A 14,135-nucleotide genomic window follows, 5' to 3' on the forward strand; every position below is an offset into this window, starting at 1 on the left:
GAAAGGAGCTGAGACCTTTCCAACCCGGGAAGCTGGCGTTCCTCAGGGGACTGTGTGTGCTGGCCCTGACCGGCCACTCCCCCCCTTCCCTGCCCTTGTTGGCTGTGCTACGTGTGTGAGTGTGTGATAGGCCCTCAGCAGTGCTCTGAATGAACAAACGCTTGCCTGTGAGGGTCGAGAACATCAGGACTGGAATCCACATGCCTCTGCCCTAAACATGTGTGGGCTGCCCTGACACCCTGCGAGCTTCATTTCTTGGGCATCATCCTCCCTGGGGCAGTGGCAGCTGCAGCCAGGGCACCTGGATGGGCCACATTTTGGCAGCTTTGTCACCACACTCTGCCCATTGACACTTCTAGAAATTTCTGAAAATGCTCTCTGGGCAGCTCTTGGATAGCATGAAGGCCACCACCCCCACCTACCCTGGGCCCAAAGCACTGTCTCCCGGGCCCCTCCCTCTCTTTGAGAATCCACCCACAGAGTGTCTGGTGCTCCCACCAGGTTGAGCACTTTCTGCTCTCTGCCCCCCTCGAGGGTGACGTCTCTCTCTGGGTCTTCTCGAAGCCTGCAGAAGGCACTCACCTGTTCTTTGGGTACACCTGTTCTTTGGGTACACCGTCCCCTTGTGTCAGGAAGAGGTCCTTTCCATGGACCCATCCCATGAGGCAAAGAACATGGGGTTCTGTTCTTACTGTGGTCCACAGTCTTTGGCCAACCTGGCTTGGGTGGGTCCCTTTGCCTTGCTGCAGAGAACTGTTCCCCGAAGGACACACTCCACTGGGCATCCTTTTTAAAAAGGCATTGGGATGTAGGTGGCTGTGTTTGCTCGTTAATAAAGGCAGCTGAATGAGGACACTAGTTTTGTGTTGACCTCCAGGCCTGGTGGCTGATGGGAGACTCCAGCCTGTCATGGTGCTCCCCACTCGAAGTGAGGCCTGCACGGAATGAGGGGAGAGGGACTTTCCTCCTCCTCCCACCACGCTGTCTCTTCCAGCACGGAAGCCCGCAGACTGGCATTACAGCTTTGGTTGGTTTATGGGGGTTTAAAAAATTCTAACTTCCCAAAATAAGTGGCTCCCAGGTTCTGTTCTCTGCCGAGTCCTTGAACACACGCTGCCCGGGGCTCCTTCCTTACATTGTGTCATCTTTTATCTGCGTGTTTCTAAGGCGCTTCATCCACTCTTTTGGGGGGACGAAGGGGCTCAGTGTCCAGTTGTCAAGGTTGTGTTCCTTCTCCCGAGACTATCTGCTAGTCTGGGGAAATGTCTGACCACACTGGCTCCCTCCCAGGGCCATGGGAGGGGGCTCTGGGAGCTAGAAGCACACCCTGTGCCTGCTGGAAATCGAGCCCTTGGCTGGGCGGCCTCTCACAGGTTAGATTGTGGGTCGGGGACTAGCTGCTCTGCAGTAAAAAGCCAGGGACAGATGCCGGCACAGACCACGCCCCTTCCCACGCTGCTGCCGGAATCCACGCAGTAGCTTCTTATGCACCTCGTTGGTCTGGACTTTTCCACAGACCTGGCCAGTAGCACTCTTGACCCCGGAGAGGTGTGCCTGCCGCACCCGCCACTGGAAAGTACACCTGGGAAGCTTCAAGAGAGGGGACGTGCAGCACTTTCAAGGTGCCCGGTTTGTCGTAATCAGCCTTGTGCGTGATGAGGAGAGCTCCCCTCACTGCCACTCAGGATTCCCAGGTCCTTCGTGGGCAGACACGCTGTCCCCTTTCAACCGAGGAGCGAGGCCTTTCCTCCTCCTGAAGATGACTTGCCTGTGAACAAGGCTGCTCTGTTTTTCCAAATAAAACATTCTAGTGGGTTTTTCCCCCTAGCTACTGGGCATTCCCAACCTCACCTTCATCCCTGCACTCTGAGCTGTAGGCCCCATGACCACACTGTCCATTTTCTCCATGTGGCTTGGACCAGGGGCATTTGGGGACCCAGCAGATAGAGGTGTGGCTGAGGCACGGTGGTCACCTCTTGGAGGTCCCGATCTGGGAACTGCTAGTCTGTGGGGCTGGGTCTGCAGACAGAGCACACACTCCTCTGGCGGGGCACTCCTGCCTGCGTCTCCCATCCAGCAGCTGCCAGCGGGAGTAGTTGCTGGTGTCTGAACGTAAAGAGAGCTTTGATTACCTGGAGAGCCCAGGCGGCTGCCAGCCAGGTGGGGCAGACCAACGGCAGATGCAGGAGCTGCCAGGGAAAAGCCTGAGCCAGGAGTGGCCAGGTGCTTCCAGGAGGCCTGGCAGGCAGGCTGGGCGTGGTTTCCATAGGGCACCAGAGTCCTCCCGAGCCCGATCCTGACCTACCCAAGTAACAGATAGATACAGTCAGAGGCCTCATGTCTGGAAAGAACTTTTCAAAAAAACAACCAAAAGCAAGAACTTCTGGGATTGTTCATTGATCACTCGAGTCCCCCTCAAGATATTTCTGGCATGCCGGGCTGAACGCCACCATCTTTGTTCATTCTCTAACAGGGAAACAGGAGCAATGAGTTGGAGAATTGTAAATAATAAATCTATTTATCCCACTATTTATTTTTTCAATAACTGTGACCTCCTGCACTGTGAATGCTCTGTGATATGAGATTCTTAGTTTAATAAAACTGTCATTAAATTGGAATGAATTGATATCATTGGCTACTAAACACTGGCATGAGTTTATTTTTATTGTGAAGAAAAACCTAGAGTAAATATAAACTAACTCTTGATAAGAAATCTAGCAGTCAGTATTGTCATGCAATATATCAAAATCTGTACACTGTCAATAAAACATGAGCACAAACTGTCCTTCCCGATATAGAGCTTCCGTTCACATTTTAATAGACACATGCATATTTGTATTTTTTAAAAGAATTATTGACACTGGAATAACAGCCATTTGAAACCATTTCTATTTGCATATTGAGAAAAAAATAAACTTCAAAAAGGATGAGGGGTTGGAGCCTTTTCATTAATAATGGTTGGCAATTAACAAAGCAGAATTATACATTTTCTTGGCCAGCATGAGTGAGTCCAGAGGGCCCCAGGTTGGTTGTCACTACCTTGGATTTTCTAAGAACTTTTTGTAAAGGGGTCCCATGTTTTCACTTCACACTGAGCCCTCCAAATTAGGTCGTTTGTTCTGTTCATCAGGAATAAGGTTTATATCATCAGCTCTTACGGGAAATTGAGACTGGGGTCTAGAGTTCTAGCTAGTACTTCGGTTCTACTAAACTTTCCTGAGTCCCGGGGGCCACAGATGCCGCAAACCTCGACATGCACACGAATCACTCGGGCATCTTGGCAGGCCCGTGTTTAGGAGGAATGGGGTGGGACCCAGGATGCCACATTTCCCGCAGCTCCCAGATGAGGCCTACGCAGCTTTGCAGAGTGAGGCGCTCGGTCCTATGCCAGGTCAGATCTGGATACCTGTGCTGGGTCACAACTGCTCATCATCAATCTGCAATGAGACGGGTATAGAAATGGGAAGATCATAAACATTTATGGCAATTGGATGAGTCATTTGCATGGTTTTTAGCCTTATTTTTCTAGTAATTCCTGTTTTATAAAAATGTCAGACCAGCAGGGGGTGCTGGATCCTACATGGCCAACTCCACAGTTGGAGTCCTGTACCTAGGCATGTGTGCTTGCCTGTGAGGACAAGGCATGGCCACCTCCCATGGGGGTTGATTTCTCACTTCTCCTCTCGCTGTGTTTCTCTGGTGAATGCATTTGTCCTATGGCAAAACTCCTTTAAAAAAATCTACAATTAAAAAAATATTTTTCAATGAATAGTTCTGCTTCAGATGAGAGTCCACATCCTAACCCTGGGACCCCATGGGTGTGGTGTCTTATGTGGCACAGGGGGATTTGCAGATGTGATAAAGTGGAGGGTCTCGAGATGATTCTGGATGACCTGGGTGGGCTCCGTGTAATCAGAGTCCCTGTAGGAGGGGAATAAGGGAGTCAGGAGCGGGTGGGATGATCCAGGGCCACCACCAAGGAATGTGGGCAGCTCCCAGAAGCTGGAAGAGGCAGGAAGTGGGTTCTCCCAGAAGTCTCCAAAAGGAACAGGCCCTGCTGACACCTTGATTTTAGTACAGTGGAACCTGCTTTGGACTTCTGACCTCCTGAAGTGGAAGAGAGTGAATTTGTGATGTTTTAAGCCACCAAATTGGTGGTTACTCATTTATCTGCTTCTGGGGGCTAAGATAGGGCCCAAGAATGAATGTGGGGAGAACCGAAGAGGCAGATGTAGGGGATGGCGAGTCCGGAACCGGGGAAGGTAGTCAGGAGGTGGGGAACCACGGAAGGCTGCTTCCCAAGGCAGACACTGCTTCTGACTTCCATTTCTGGAGGTCCCTCCAGTGAGGGGGATGGCCAGGTGACAGGACGAGAGCAAGCAGCCAGGAGTCCGAAGCTCGGAAGAAGTGAGCACGTTTACCTCGAAAGGAGAGATGGGCAGATGGCAGGCGCTCATGGCCGAGGGACTCCACTCCTGTTGTCCACAGACATGGGAACTGAGTATCAACACGGCGGGAGGAGAGGAAGGCCCCAGCCTCTAGTCAGGGAGTCCAGAGAGGAGAGGGCTACGTGGGAGATGAGGTCAATTTGGACCAGGTGGCCTGAGGAGCCTGTGGGACTCTGGCTAAATGACTGGGCCCCTCCTCTCCTCTATAGAGGTAGGACGGAAAACCTCCCGCCCAGGGAGACTGAACCCTTTATGGACATGAGGGATTCCTGTTGCCTGGCCTCGTCCCTCTGATTTGACAAACACCCGCCTGGCCCGCTGTGCTTGCAGGCAAAGGACACCCTCACTGAAGAGGAAGCACTCGAGCCACAGGCCCACTCTGGCTCCTCCCCTCCTTCCCTCCAGGAGACTCCTCCCCTGGGGGCAAGGGAGGGCGTGTCTAGACCACTTGAGGGTTGAACGTTGAATGGATTCTCTGGGCTTACTTAGTTCATCAAGAACCAAGGTCCAGCCCACCCAGGTGGTGCCCACTGCTGGGACACTACTCACAGGCTGGTACTACACGGTGGTCCACACAGCAGGGTGGGTGGATTTTATTTCCAGCCCAGTGTAAAGACCTGGTGGCATGTACATGTAATCCCAGCAACCTAGAGGCCAAAGCAGGAGAATTGCAAAATAGCAAGACACTATTCTTCTTCCTTTTTGCAAGTGGGCGTGTGCCCTTGCCAGAGAGAGAACAGGGCAAAAGCAGTCTCTGTGGGAATGCTCACTCCCCAGTCTTCTCCACTCTCCCTCATTGCAAGGTTTTGGGCATGCATGCACATATACCTGGTGCATTTCTTAAACTTCCAGGTCCAGGACTTGAACTGTGCAATCGGCCATGTGGGATCCACCTATGTTAATCACCAGGTTATGGAACCAGCCCATCAAGATGGAATCTTATAAAAAAGCATAAAAGAACCCAAACCTGGGGGACGAGGACATCTCCCCCAGTGGGGGAGCCACCTGTTCTTGACACTCAACCCCTGGTTTAAGGAAGGCAGCACACAGAGAGAGGTGGGGCAAAATCTCTCCAGGATTTCTGCCCTGGGAGGGAGAGCATGCCAGAGATAGAGGCTGGGAGTGCATCGAGTCCTCATGTGCCCCTCAGCCCTCTGAAATAGGCGCTTGGCCTGGTCGGCAGAGCCAGTGGCTGGCTGGCAGAGTCCAAGGGCAGGCAGCCCAGCCGGGCACACAGGGAGGCTGCCCTCATGTGCAGGACCCAGATGATCTCTCTGAACCAGGGACCTGGACGTGGCAGAGGCTGAGCGGTTTGGAGGCCCCGGAAGAGGCAGGCACTGGAGGCTAAGCTGGTGCAGAGCAGCCGTGGCTGGGACACGTGAGACTGAACGTCTCCTGCCCCAGGAAACCCCTTGGTTGGGGCAGATGAAGGTGGTCACTCATCCAGGCCAGGGCCAGCTTGGACCTGTGACCTAGTCAGCACAGAACTCTCACTTAGGGGAACCCCACATTTAGCTTAATGCCCAAAGTTTATCCCTGTAACTGTCACTCTCGAAACCTGCAGCGCTTTCCTGCAAGGGGTTGAGGCTTTTTATTCTGTGCTGAGCTCTACAGATTACGTAACCAGCCCTGCCTGAGACGGAGGTTGCCCGGAGGATCACACCCTACGGTGGCAGCATCTATCCACAAGTCCTGAAAGAGGCAGGGACGTCCCAGCTCCCTCTCTGTCCTCAGCCTCACCTTGTCCAAGGTAGCATGAACTAACGGCTGGGAGAATATGCTCCCTGGAAACTCCTCCCCCTCAGAGCTGGACCGCTGTTCTGCTCTTACAAAACTCAGTAAAGGGGGGCCACCAGGTGGCATTGGGGTTAAGGTGCTGTATTCCTACATGGCCAACTGTGGTTCAAGTCCCAGACCTGGTGGCTTGAAACTCATGCTGGGGGTAGGTGTGTGTGTGTGTGTGTGTGTGTGTGCCCAAAATCACAAGAGGAGAATGGAGGAGAAGGGATTGCCTCATGGTCATCCCCCCTTGGGGGGTGAGTTCTCACTTTCCTTCTGTCTCTCTGGTAAGTGTACACCCCCATAGCAAAAATCTCAAAACAAACAACAAAAACTTCAGTAAAGGAAAACAAAAAATAAAAATAAAGAAATGAATGAAGAAAAATTGGCATTGGCCACGAACCTACTATGTGACACAGGTTAGCCATTTCCCCCTAGTCCTCACAGGCAGCCTTGGGGTAGGTGCACTTGCACTCGCCTCCCAGAAGAGGAAGCTCAGGCCCAGGGAGGTAGAGAAACCTGCCGGGTCACACAGCCAGTCCAAGTGCAGCTGGACTGGAATCTTCTCTGCCGCCTGCAGCTCGCCTCCCCCAGCTCGCCTCCCCCACACTCAGCCACCCACAGCAGCTCCTGAAGGAAGTGAGTCCACGTTCAGGAATGGTCTGACCTGAGGCCTCAGAGCCTCCCATCCAGGGCACACCTGTCTGTGGACTCTCACCTGGGGTGACTTCAGATGCCCCATGCGGGATCAGCTTCTCCCCAAAATGACCAACCTGTTTTCACCCCATGATTTCAAATGAACGGCCGTGATTTTTCTCATGGGGAAGAAGGCTCAAGGACACCACAATGGATTTTCAGCGGAAGTAAATATCCCCGAAGGGAGAAGTGAGATTGAGACAAGTCACGTCCTCACTCCAAGGTACGGACCTCTCTCTTGCTCACCAGACTGGAAAGGAGTGTGAGATCTGGTCCTGGCGGTATTAGCAGCGCAGCACCTCTCAGAAAGCTTGGCTCCCTCAGGCAGCAGTTTCTTGCCCTCCTTCATGATCTTGTGCGGTAGGTAGGGGCCTGCTACTCGGCCTTTCCTTAACAACATCTCCTCCTCCTTTTCAAACCCTACTCCAGGCAAATCTCCAAATAACAATGGCTTAAACAGGATGTGTTTTATTTCTTTCTCACATAAATGAATATGAGGGTGCTCGGTCCAGCGCTGGTGTGATCCAAGGTGCCCCTGACCCAACCTCCTTCTCTATTGTTGCTCTGCCTCCTGGCCCCAAATGGCTGCCTACCCTCATCCTGGCTGCAGCCTCATGAGAGGTCATTTTGGTTTGGATAATGATTGTCCCCAAAAAGTTCTCATCTTGGAGTTTGGCCTTAGTGGACAGTGATTGGATGTCCCTGCCATAGAAAAGGTATTAAACAAAAACGTCATGGTATCTCAGGGTGGGGTCTTTGCATGTGACAGAGTCTCTGTGTGTGTTGCAGAGGGGACCCACGATGGAGTTCTGGTTTGGATGCGTGTAAGGAGGGAAATGAGGCAGGCGGAGGCCACCCGACCCAGGCCAGGAGAGAAAAGCTCCGATACAGATCACACTGTGCTGCCTCTCGTTCTACCTCCTGCCATTTTCTGATGCCTTTGGGCTTCCCAGCCACAAGAATCATGAGTTTTGCAAATAAAACTCTCTTTCTTTTTCTTTTTTTTTTAGATTTTTTTTTTTTTGCTATAGGGCACATGTGCTCCTCAGAGAGAGACAGCGAGACAGGAAGTGAGAAATCACCTCCCCAGGGGGACGGCCATGCCGCAGTCCCTGCAATTCCATTCTCCTCTAGGATCTCGGGCACGCACACATCAGACACCTGGTGTCAGTTTGAAGCAGCTGGGTCTAGGACTCCAAGTGCGGTCAACCATGTGGGAGTCCAGTGCCTTAACCACTACACCATCTGCTGGCCCCAAAACTCCATTTCTTTATCAATCTAGTTTTGGGTATTTCCATGAGCAACTCAGTGACAGACTAAGACAAGACCCTGAGCCAGGACCAACCAGTTGGGGAAATCCTAATTCCTGGCTTACAGAATCTATAGTATTTTTTTAGAAGTTCATTGTTACTTAAAGCTGTTAGGTTAGGGGTGATTCATTAAATGTCAGTGGGTAGCCAATATTGTATATACAAAAGTTTTTTCCTATTTATTCAACTATCCTTAAAGGAGCTTGGGCTAAGGGGCCTCAGTTCCTTGCTGCACACAGGAAGACCCTGGGACACGAACCGGGGACCTTCCCATATGGTTTCAGCACCGTGGAGTATTGTGTGGTTAAAGATTGCTACCACAGCAGAAGTTCCTGAGGGAGCGGCAGAATCCTGTTTGTGTTCTTGTGCTTGGCCCTTCCCCCAGCCTTGACACATAGTAGGACTGCAGGGCCCAATATGCAGGAGGAGCTCTGCTTCCCAGAGAACAACCCAACCTCCTGGCTGGCCTTCCAGTGGATGATGAGCTGCTAATGCTTAATAATCTGGCCTCTTGTCAAAAATGTGGATTTGTTTCCCAGAGGTCATTGTTCCAAAGTCTCTTTCCATTCCCTCACCCACAAGTGCTGCCAAGGAGGATGTGATAACTAAGCAAGCAAGGGCTTTCCTGAGTCAGCTGCCATACTCCTGCCTGCAGCCATGCCAGGGGACTGGGTCCTTCAGGGCACACTCGAGAGCCACCTGTAGGCCTCCCTGATTGTCCTTCATTGGGTGAAGGGGAGCAAAGAAATGATCTTTTTAAATAAAGACTCCCTGAGCCAGCCAGAGTAGCACAACAGTGACACAATACGTCATGGTGCTGAACCATATGGGAAGATTCCAGGTTCATATCCCAAGGGTTTCCTGTGTGCAGCAAAGAACTGAGACCCCTTAGCCCAACCTCCCTCGAGGAACTGAATCCCACCAACAGCCATGTGAGTGTGGAAGCAGATCCTTCCCTAGTCAAGACGTCAGATGAGACCCCAGTTCTGGCCAGCAATATGGTGAGAGACTGATACAGAGGCAACCATCAACATGTGTCAAGACTCCCAACTCACAGAGACTGTGAGATCATAAATGTGTGTTATTTTAAGGCACTGAATTTGGGGACAATTTGTTACACAGCAGTAGATAACCAATACACCGCGCTATCTCTAGGCTTCAAGTTGCATGAGATAATACATTCCCTTTGTACTCAATCCACTTAGAGTCAGGGTTTTCTGTCACACCCAAGAGCATCCTCCCACAGCAATGCTCATCCCACTAGTGACTAAGCTGGCCAAGGACAGGACTTCATGACCTCCTGGTTCCTCACTGGTGTCCATACCTTTGTAGTCTGTATGAATTAAGGACATTTTTTCTTTTTCTTTTTTAATTGCCTGAGGACACATGCTTCGCTGATCCGCTCAAGTTCTCAGCCAGAGGCCGAGTAGAATCAGAGCTCAGTTGTCTGATTCCACAGGTCTGCCCTCCTGGCCTACCACCCAACCTCCATGGCCTCCCAAGTCTTCTGACTTCCTGCTAGGTTTGGCAACTGGTCCCCAGGCCCACTGCAGGGGCGTGCAGGAGGGAGGAGAGTCCGTGTTCATTTTCCTGGCTGCCTTCCTCAGGGTCATCTTGAGCTGACTGTGTCCCTGAACCAAAGCTATTTCCCTGGGAGCGTTTCTACAAAAAAAAACTTTCCCTGGGAGCGTTTCTACAAGACAGGACTCTCCTTTTCAGAGACAGGTACTACCCCCCTCCTCACCCTTCGGGCTGAGGAACGTAATAGATGGGAGGGTTACTTCTCCCTCCCTGATACGGCCCTTACACCTTATTACATTATTCTCATTGCAAGTGCATTTGTTTCCTGTGAGATCCGATTGACACATGGAGGGCCTTAGTCACCGCCCCGGTAATAGCTCGCATTTACTGAGCATTTACCATATGCCAGGTTTTGTCTCGGCACCTGCCTACATTAGGTCAAGTAACACAGCAACCCTGTTATTCCAGCTTACAGATGAGGAAGCTGAAGCACAGAGAGGCCAAGTTACTTGCCTAAGATTACCCAGCCACCAAGTGTTGGAGCTAGGATTTGAACCCTGGCAGCTTGACTCAGGCTCTTAGGGAGATTTCTGGTCACTGACTATGCTATTTGCTCAAAGGCTCTTACCCGAGGCAGAGAAAGGTTTGAGGGAGCTCTAAAAAGCAAACCTATGGTGGGAGACTTTTTTCTCCACTCACAGAACCCGAAGACTCCTGAGAGGCTCAGAGTTGATCTCTCTAAAGGTGACCATCCTCTGAAAATCTCCAGACTTCTGCTCAGGACTGAGTCTCTTTGCTTCACCTGTGTGGAGGGAGGAAGGGGCTAAGGAGCACACGGAGGCGAGAGCCACTCCGTGAGATCCCAGAGATGCACATCGGCTTCTGAGGTGTTGGGAGACTGATGCGAGGGGGAGCCTCAGTCCATCTGAGGTTCGGCCACAGCTGAGCAACCTCCTGACCTAGTAAGGCGCGGAAGATGGGGATGGCTGCAATCGGGTGTAGCCTGGAGCCTCTGGCTGACAACCAGCAGGAGTCTACCTTAGGTGAGTTTAGGGTTTTTTTTTTTGGAGAGGTTTTCACTGTAGGGCGCGTGGGCTCGCCAGACAGACAGAGAGAGACATAGAGACAGAAAGCGAGAAATCACCCCCCAGGGGGGATGGTCACACCGCAATCCCTTCTCCTCCATTCTCCTCTCGGGATCCTAGGCACGCGCGCACACGCGCCCGGCGTGAGTTTTTTAAGCCACCGGGTCCGGGACACGAACTGCGGTCGACTACGTGGGAGTCCAGTGACATTACGCTAACTGCTGGTTCCCCGGTGAGTTTAGGTTTTTAAGAAAGATAAATTAAAAGGTCTGTAGTGGTCCTTTTAACTGAGGGCCTAATGGTTTTAATCACATGAGAATTTAGGCCTCAAGGGGTGTCACTTGTGCTTAGTCTCTCTCTGATTATGTTCCTCCGTCTTGGCTTCCTTCATGGGTAGACTTTTGCTCATGGTGGCCCACGTGGCTACTGGCTACCCCAAGTTTGTACTCTCCCAGCCTGTTACAGCTTAGGGGAAGGGGAAGGTGGCTGGCATTCCCCAACAGTGAGTGCCAGTCAAAAGGCAGGGAGGGGAGGATGGGGGGGGGGATGTCCCAGAATGGGTCATGTGCTCATCCTTGAGCCAATCACTGTAACTGGTAAATGCAGGGCTCTGATTGGCCAGACTAGAATCATGTGCTCTTTTTAAAATGGGGTTGGGGGGTTGTCATCTGCACCTGAACCCAAAAGATGAGTGTGAAGCAGGGAGGAGTGGCTCCTTAAAGGAAACCGGTGACAAAAGAGGTGATGGTAGCAGGGGAGGAGCTTGCAGGCCTAGAAAACAGCAGCTGCCTACTTCCGGTCAGGCGTCTTGAGAGACAAAAGGAGGGAAGAGAGGGGTGTGAGGCTTGGGAGAGAAAAGGGGATCCAGGAAGAGGCCTGCGGGCCACCTGGCCAGTGTCCACCAGAGGCTATAACTAAAGTGGCAGTTCAGGTTTCTGGATCTTGGCAAATCTCATCTTGGGTCAGGTATCAGTCCCGAGGAACCCTTTTTTGGGGAGGACTGCAAGAGAGTTACTCTTGTCCAAACCAGCCTAGAAGGACCCGAAGGACTGTTCTAGGTAGGCCACCTCTCTAGGGCTCAGGGAGACCCAGGAGTGGCCTGCAGGCTTGTTCGAGGATAACAAAGGAATCATAGGGGTGCCCGGGAGCAGGGTGCCTCTCAACCACCTTGCTGGTACTCATCACCTTTACAGACAAGCACGCTGAGGCTCTGGGAAAGGACTTCCCCAAGTACACCCAGCCAGACGGCCCTAGGGCTGGATTTGAACATGAGTCTGTCCTCAACGCCCGCCTTTTCAAACAGGGAGCTACAGCCTATTGAGGGAGATGGAGCAAACTCCCGTACAGGAAGGAGGCAGAGTAGCTTCCAGAGGAACAGACAAGCCAGCAGGCTGGTTATGAGCTAGCAAGGGGAACAGAGGGGGAAATGGTGTGAGCTGGACAGTCACGGTGACTTCCTGTAGGCTACAATTTTTCCCTTTAAAACAATGACAGGGGCCAACCTCATAACCTAGTGGTTAAGGAAGTCAGATTACACATTGCCAGCTGTGGTTTGAATCCTGCCCCAGTGGCTTGAGAAACACGCTAGGCACGCCCAAAATCCTGACAGGAGGGAGATAGGGAGAAGGGATTGCAGCATGACCATACCTCGTTGGGTGGTTCTCTCTCTCTCTCTCCTTCTCTCCCTCTGTCTCTATTTCTCTGTCTTTGATGAGCACGTGTATTCTCTGGCAATTAAAATAAAAGGAACAGTGGCAGTTTAATTGAGATATGATTCATATATCACACAATTCAACGGCTGAAAGTATGCAATTCGAAGGTTTTTAGTACAGCCGTGAAGTTGTGCAATCAGCACCAGGAGCTTTTTCTAACACGTCCATCACTTCAAAAAGAATCCCCGGAAATAGTAGCAGTTGTTCTTCATTCTCTCTCCCCACCCCAGCCTCTGGTAGTCTAGTTTTTGTCTCTATGGGCTTGTTTGTCCTAGGATGAATGGACATAAATGGAAAGTGGTCTTTGGTGGCTGGCTTCTTTCCTTAGCACAGCGCTTTCGAGGTTCATTTACGCTGTAGCATGTGTTAGTATTTTGTTCCCTTTTATGGCCTAATAATATTCCATTGTATGGATATACTACCTTGTGTTTATCCATTCCTCAACTGGTAGACATTGGATTACTTCTGTTTTGGGGGGTATTAAAAACAAAGTTGAAGGACCAGCCGTTGGCGTAATGGCTATGTTGCTGGACTCCCACATAGTTGACTGCGGTTCGAGTCTCAGACCTGGTAGCTTAAACTCACACCGGGCATGTGTGTGTGCGTGCCCAAGATCCCAAGAGGAGAATGGAGGAGAAAGGATTGCAGCATGGCCATCTCCCCTGGGGGGTGATTTCTCACTTTCTATGTCTCTCTGTCTCTCTCTGACCCTAAGCCTCCGTCTCCCTGTCTCTGAAATGAAGGAATTAGACCAGTGGTTCTCTATCTGGGCGGTTTTCCCTCTGGGGACATCTGTCCAGTCAAGGGCTGGACATTGGATTGTTTCCAGTTTTTGGCTTTATATTATAAATAAGGCGAAAACATCTGAGTATACTTAATTGTTGTAGTTGTTGAATTTGTCACCTGACACCTTCGGTGGTTACAGTGAGAAGGTGGTGCTAGTGGTCCAGGCCACGAAGCTGCCAAACGGCCTACAAGGCATGATAGCCCCAAGCACAAAACAGTCTGATCCCAAACGTCAGCAGTGCCCTGGTTGGAGACCCAGCATTAGACTGAGCTGATCTGGAAGGGCCCAGTCCTGCCTTTCTCCCCACGAATGCTCTCCCGTGACCGGGCTCAAGAGGCATTTTTGAGTGGAGAGATCAGAAGGCTTGAGCAGCTGCAGATGCTGCCTTAGGGCGAGCCGGCTGGCTCTCTCCCCTGCTCCCTCTAAGTGAGGTTCCTAGCACAGAGGAATTAGGTGTGGACGCGGATGAACAGCGTGCTTTCAGCTGTGAGGTGGCTGTCGGAGAAAGTATACCGGCGGAGGCAGCGTGCGGTCTGTCGGGATGGGCCAGGCGCCCTGCCTCTGGTCTGGGTCTGTCGGTGAGCGATTCCCAAGCACCTTCGGTCTGGGGGGAGGCAAGCGGCGGCTCTGGATCAGGAGTCCCCGCGCACTTCTGGCCCCCACCTGCGGCCAGCAGCCAGGGCGCGCAAGAGCGGAGAGCGCCTCCCTTCCCAAGTGGCCCCATGCCAAGTTGGAGACTTTTCTCTAAGTTTTCCTCGGAGCCCCGCGGGCCGCCGAGCGGCAGGCCCAGCCCGGGG

The 14,135-nt window shown here is 51.9% G+C and overlaps 1 long non-coding RNA gene across 1 annotated transcript in view; it reads right to left on the bottom strand.

Moving 5' to 3' along the window:
- Window positions 1–2,636: 2,636 nt before the first annotated feature.
- Window positions 2,637–14,135, bottom strand: part of LOC106735644 (uncharacterized) — a 12,400-nt gene continuing 901 nt past the window's right edge. Inside the window, exon 2 of the long non-coding RNA XR_001370926.1 lies at window positions 2,637–3,437. This is a non-coding gene — a long non-coding RNA (uncharacterized LOC106735644). The remainder of the gene's footprint in view (window positions 3,438–14,135) is intronic.

Source organism: Tupaia chinensis, unplaced genomic scaffold (genome assembly GCF_000334495.1).
Source record: "Tupaia chinensis unplaced genomic scaffold, TupChi_1.0 Scaffold000469_1, whole genome shotgun sequence".
NCBI classification, from domain to species: Eukaryota; Metazoa; Chordata; class Mammalia; order Scandentia; family Tupaiidae; genus Tupaia; species Tupaia belangeri.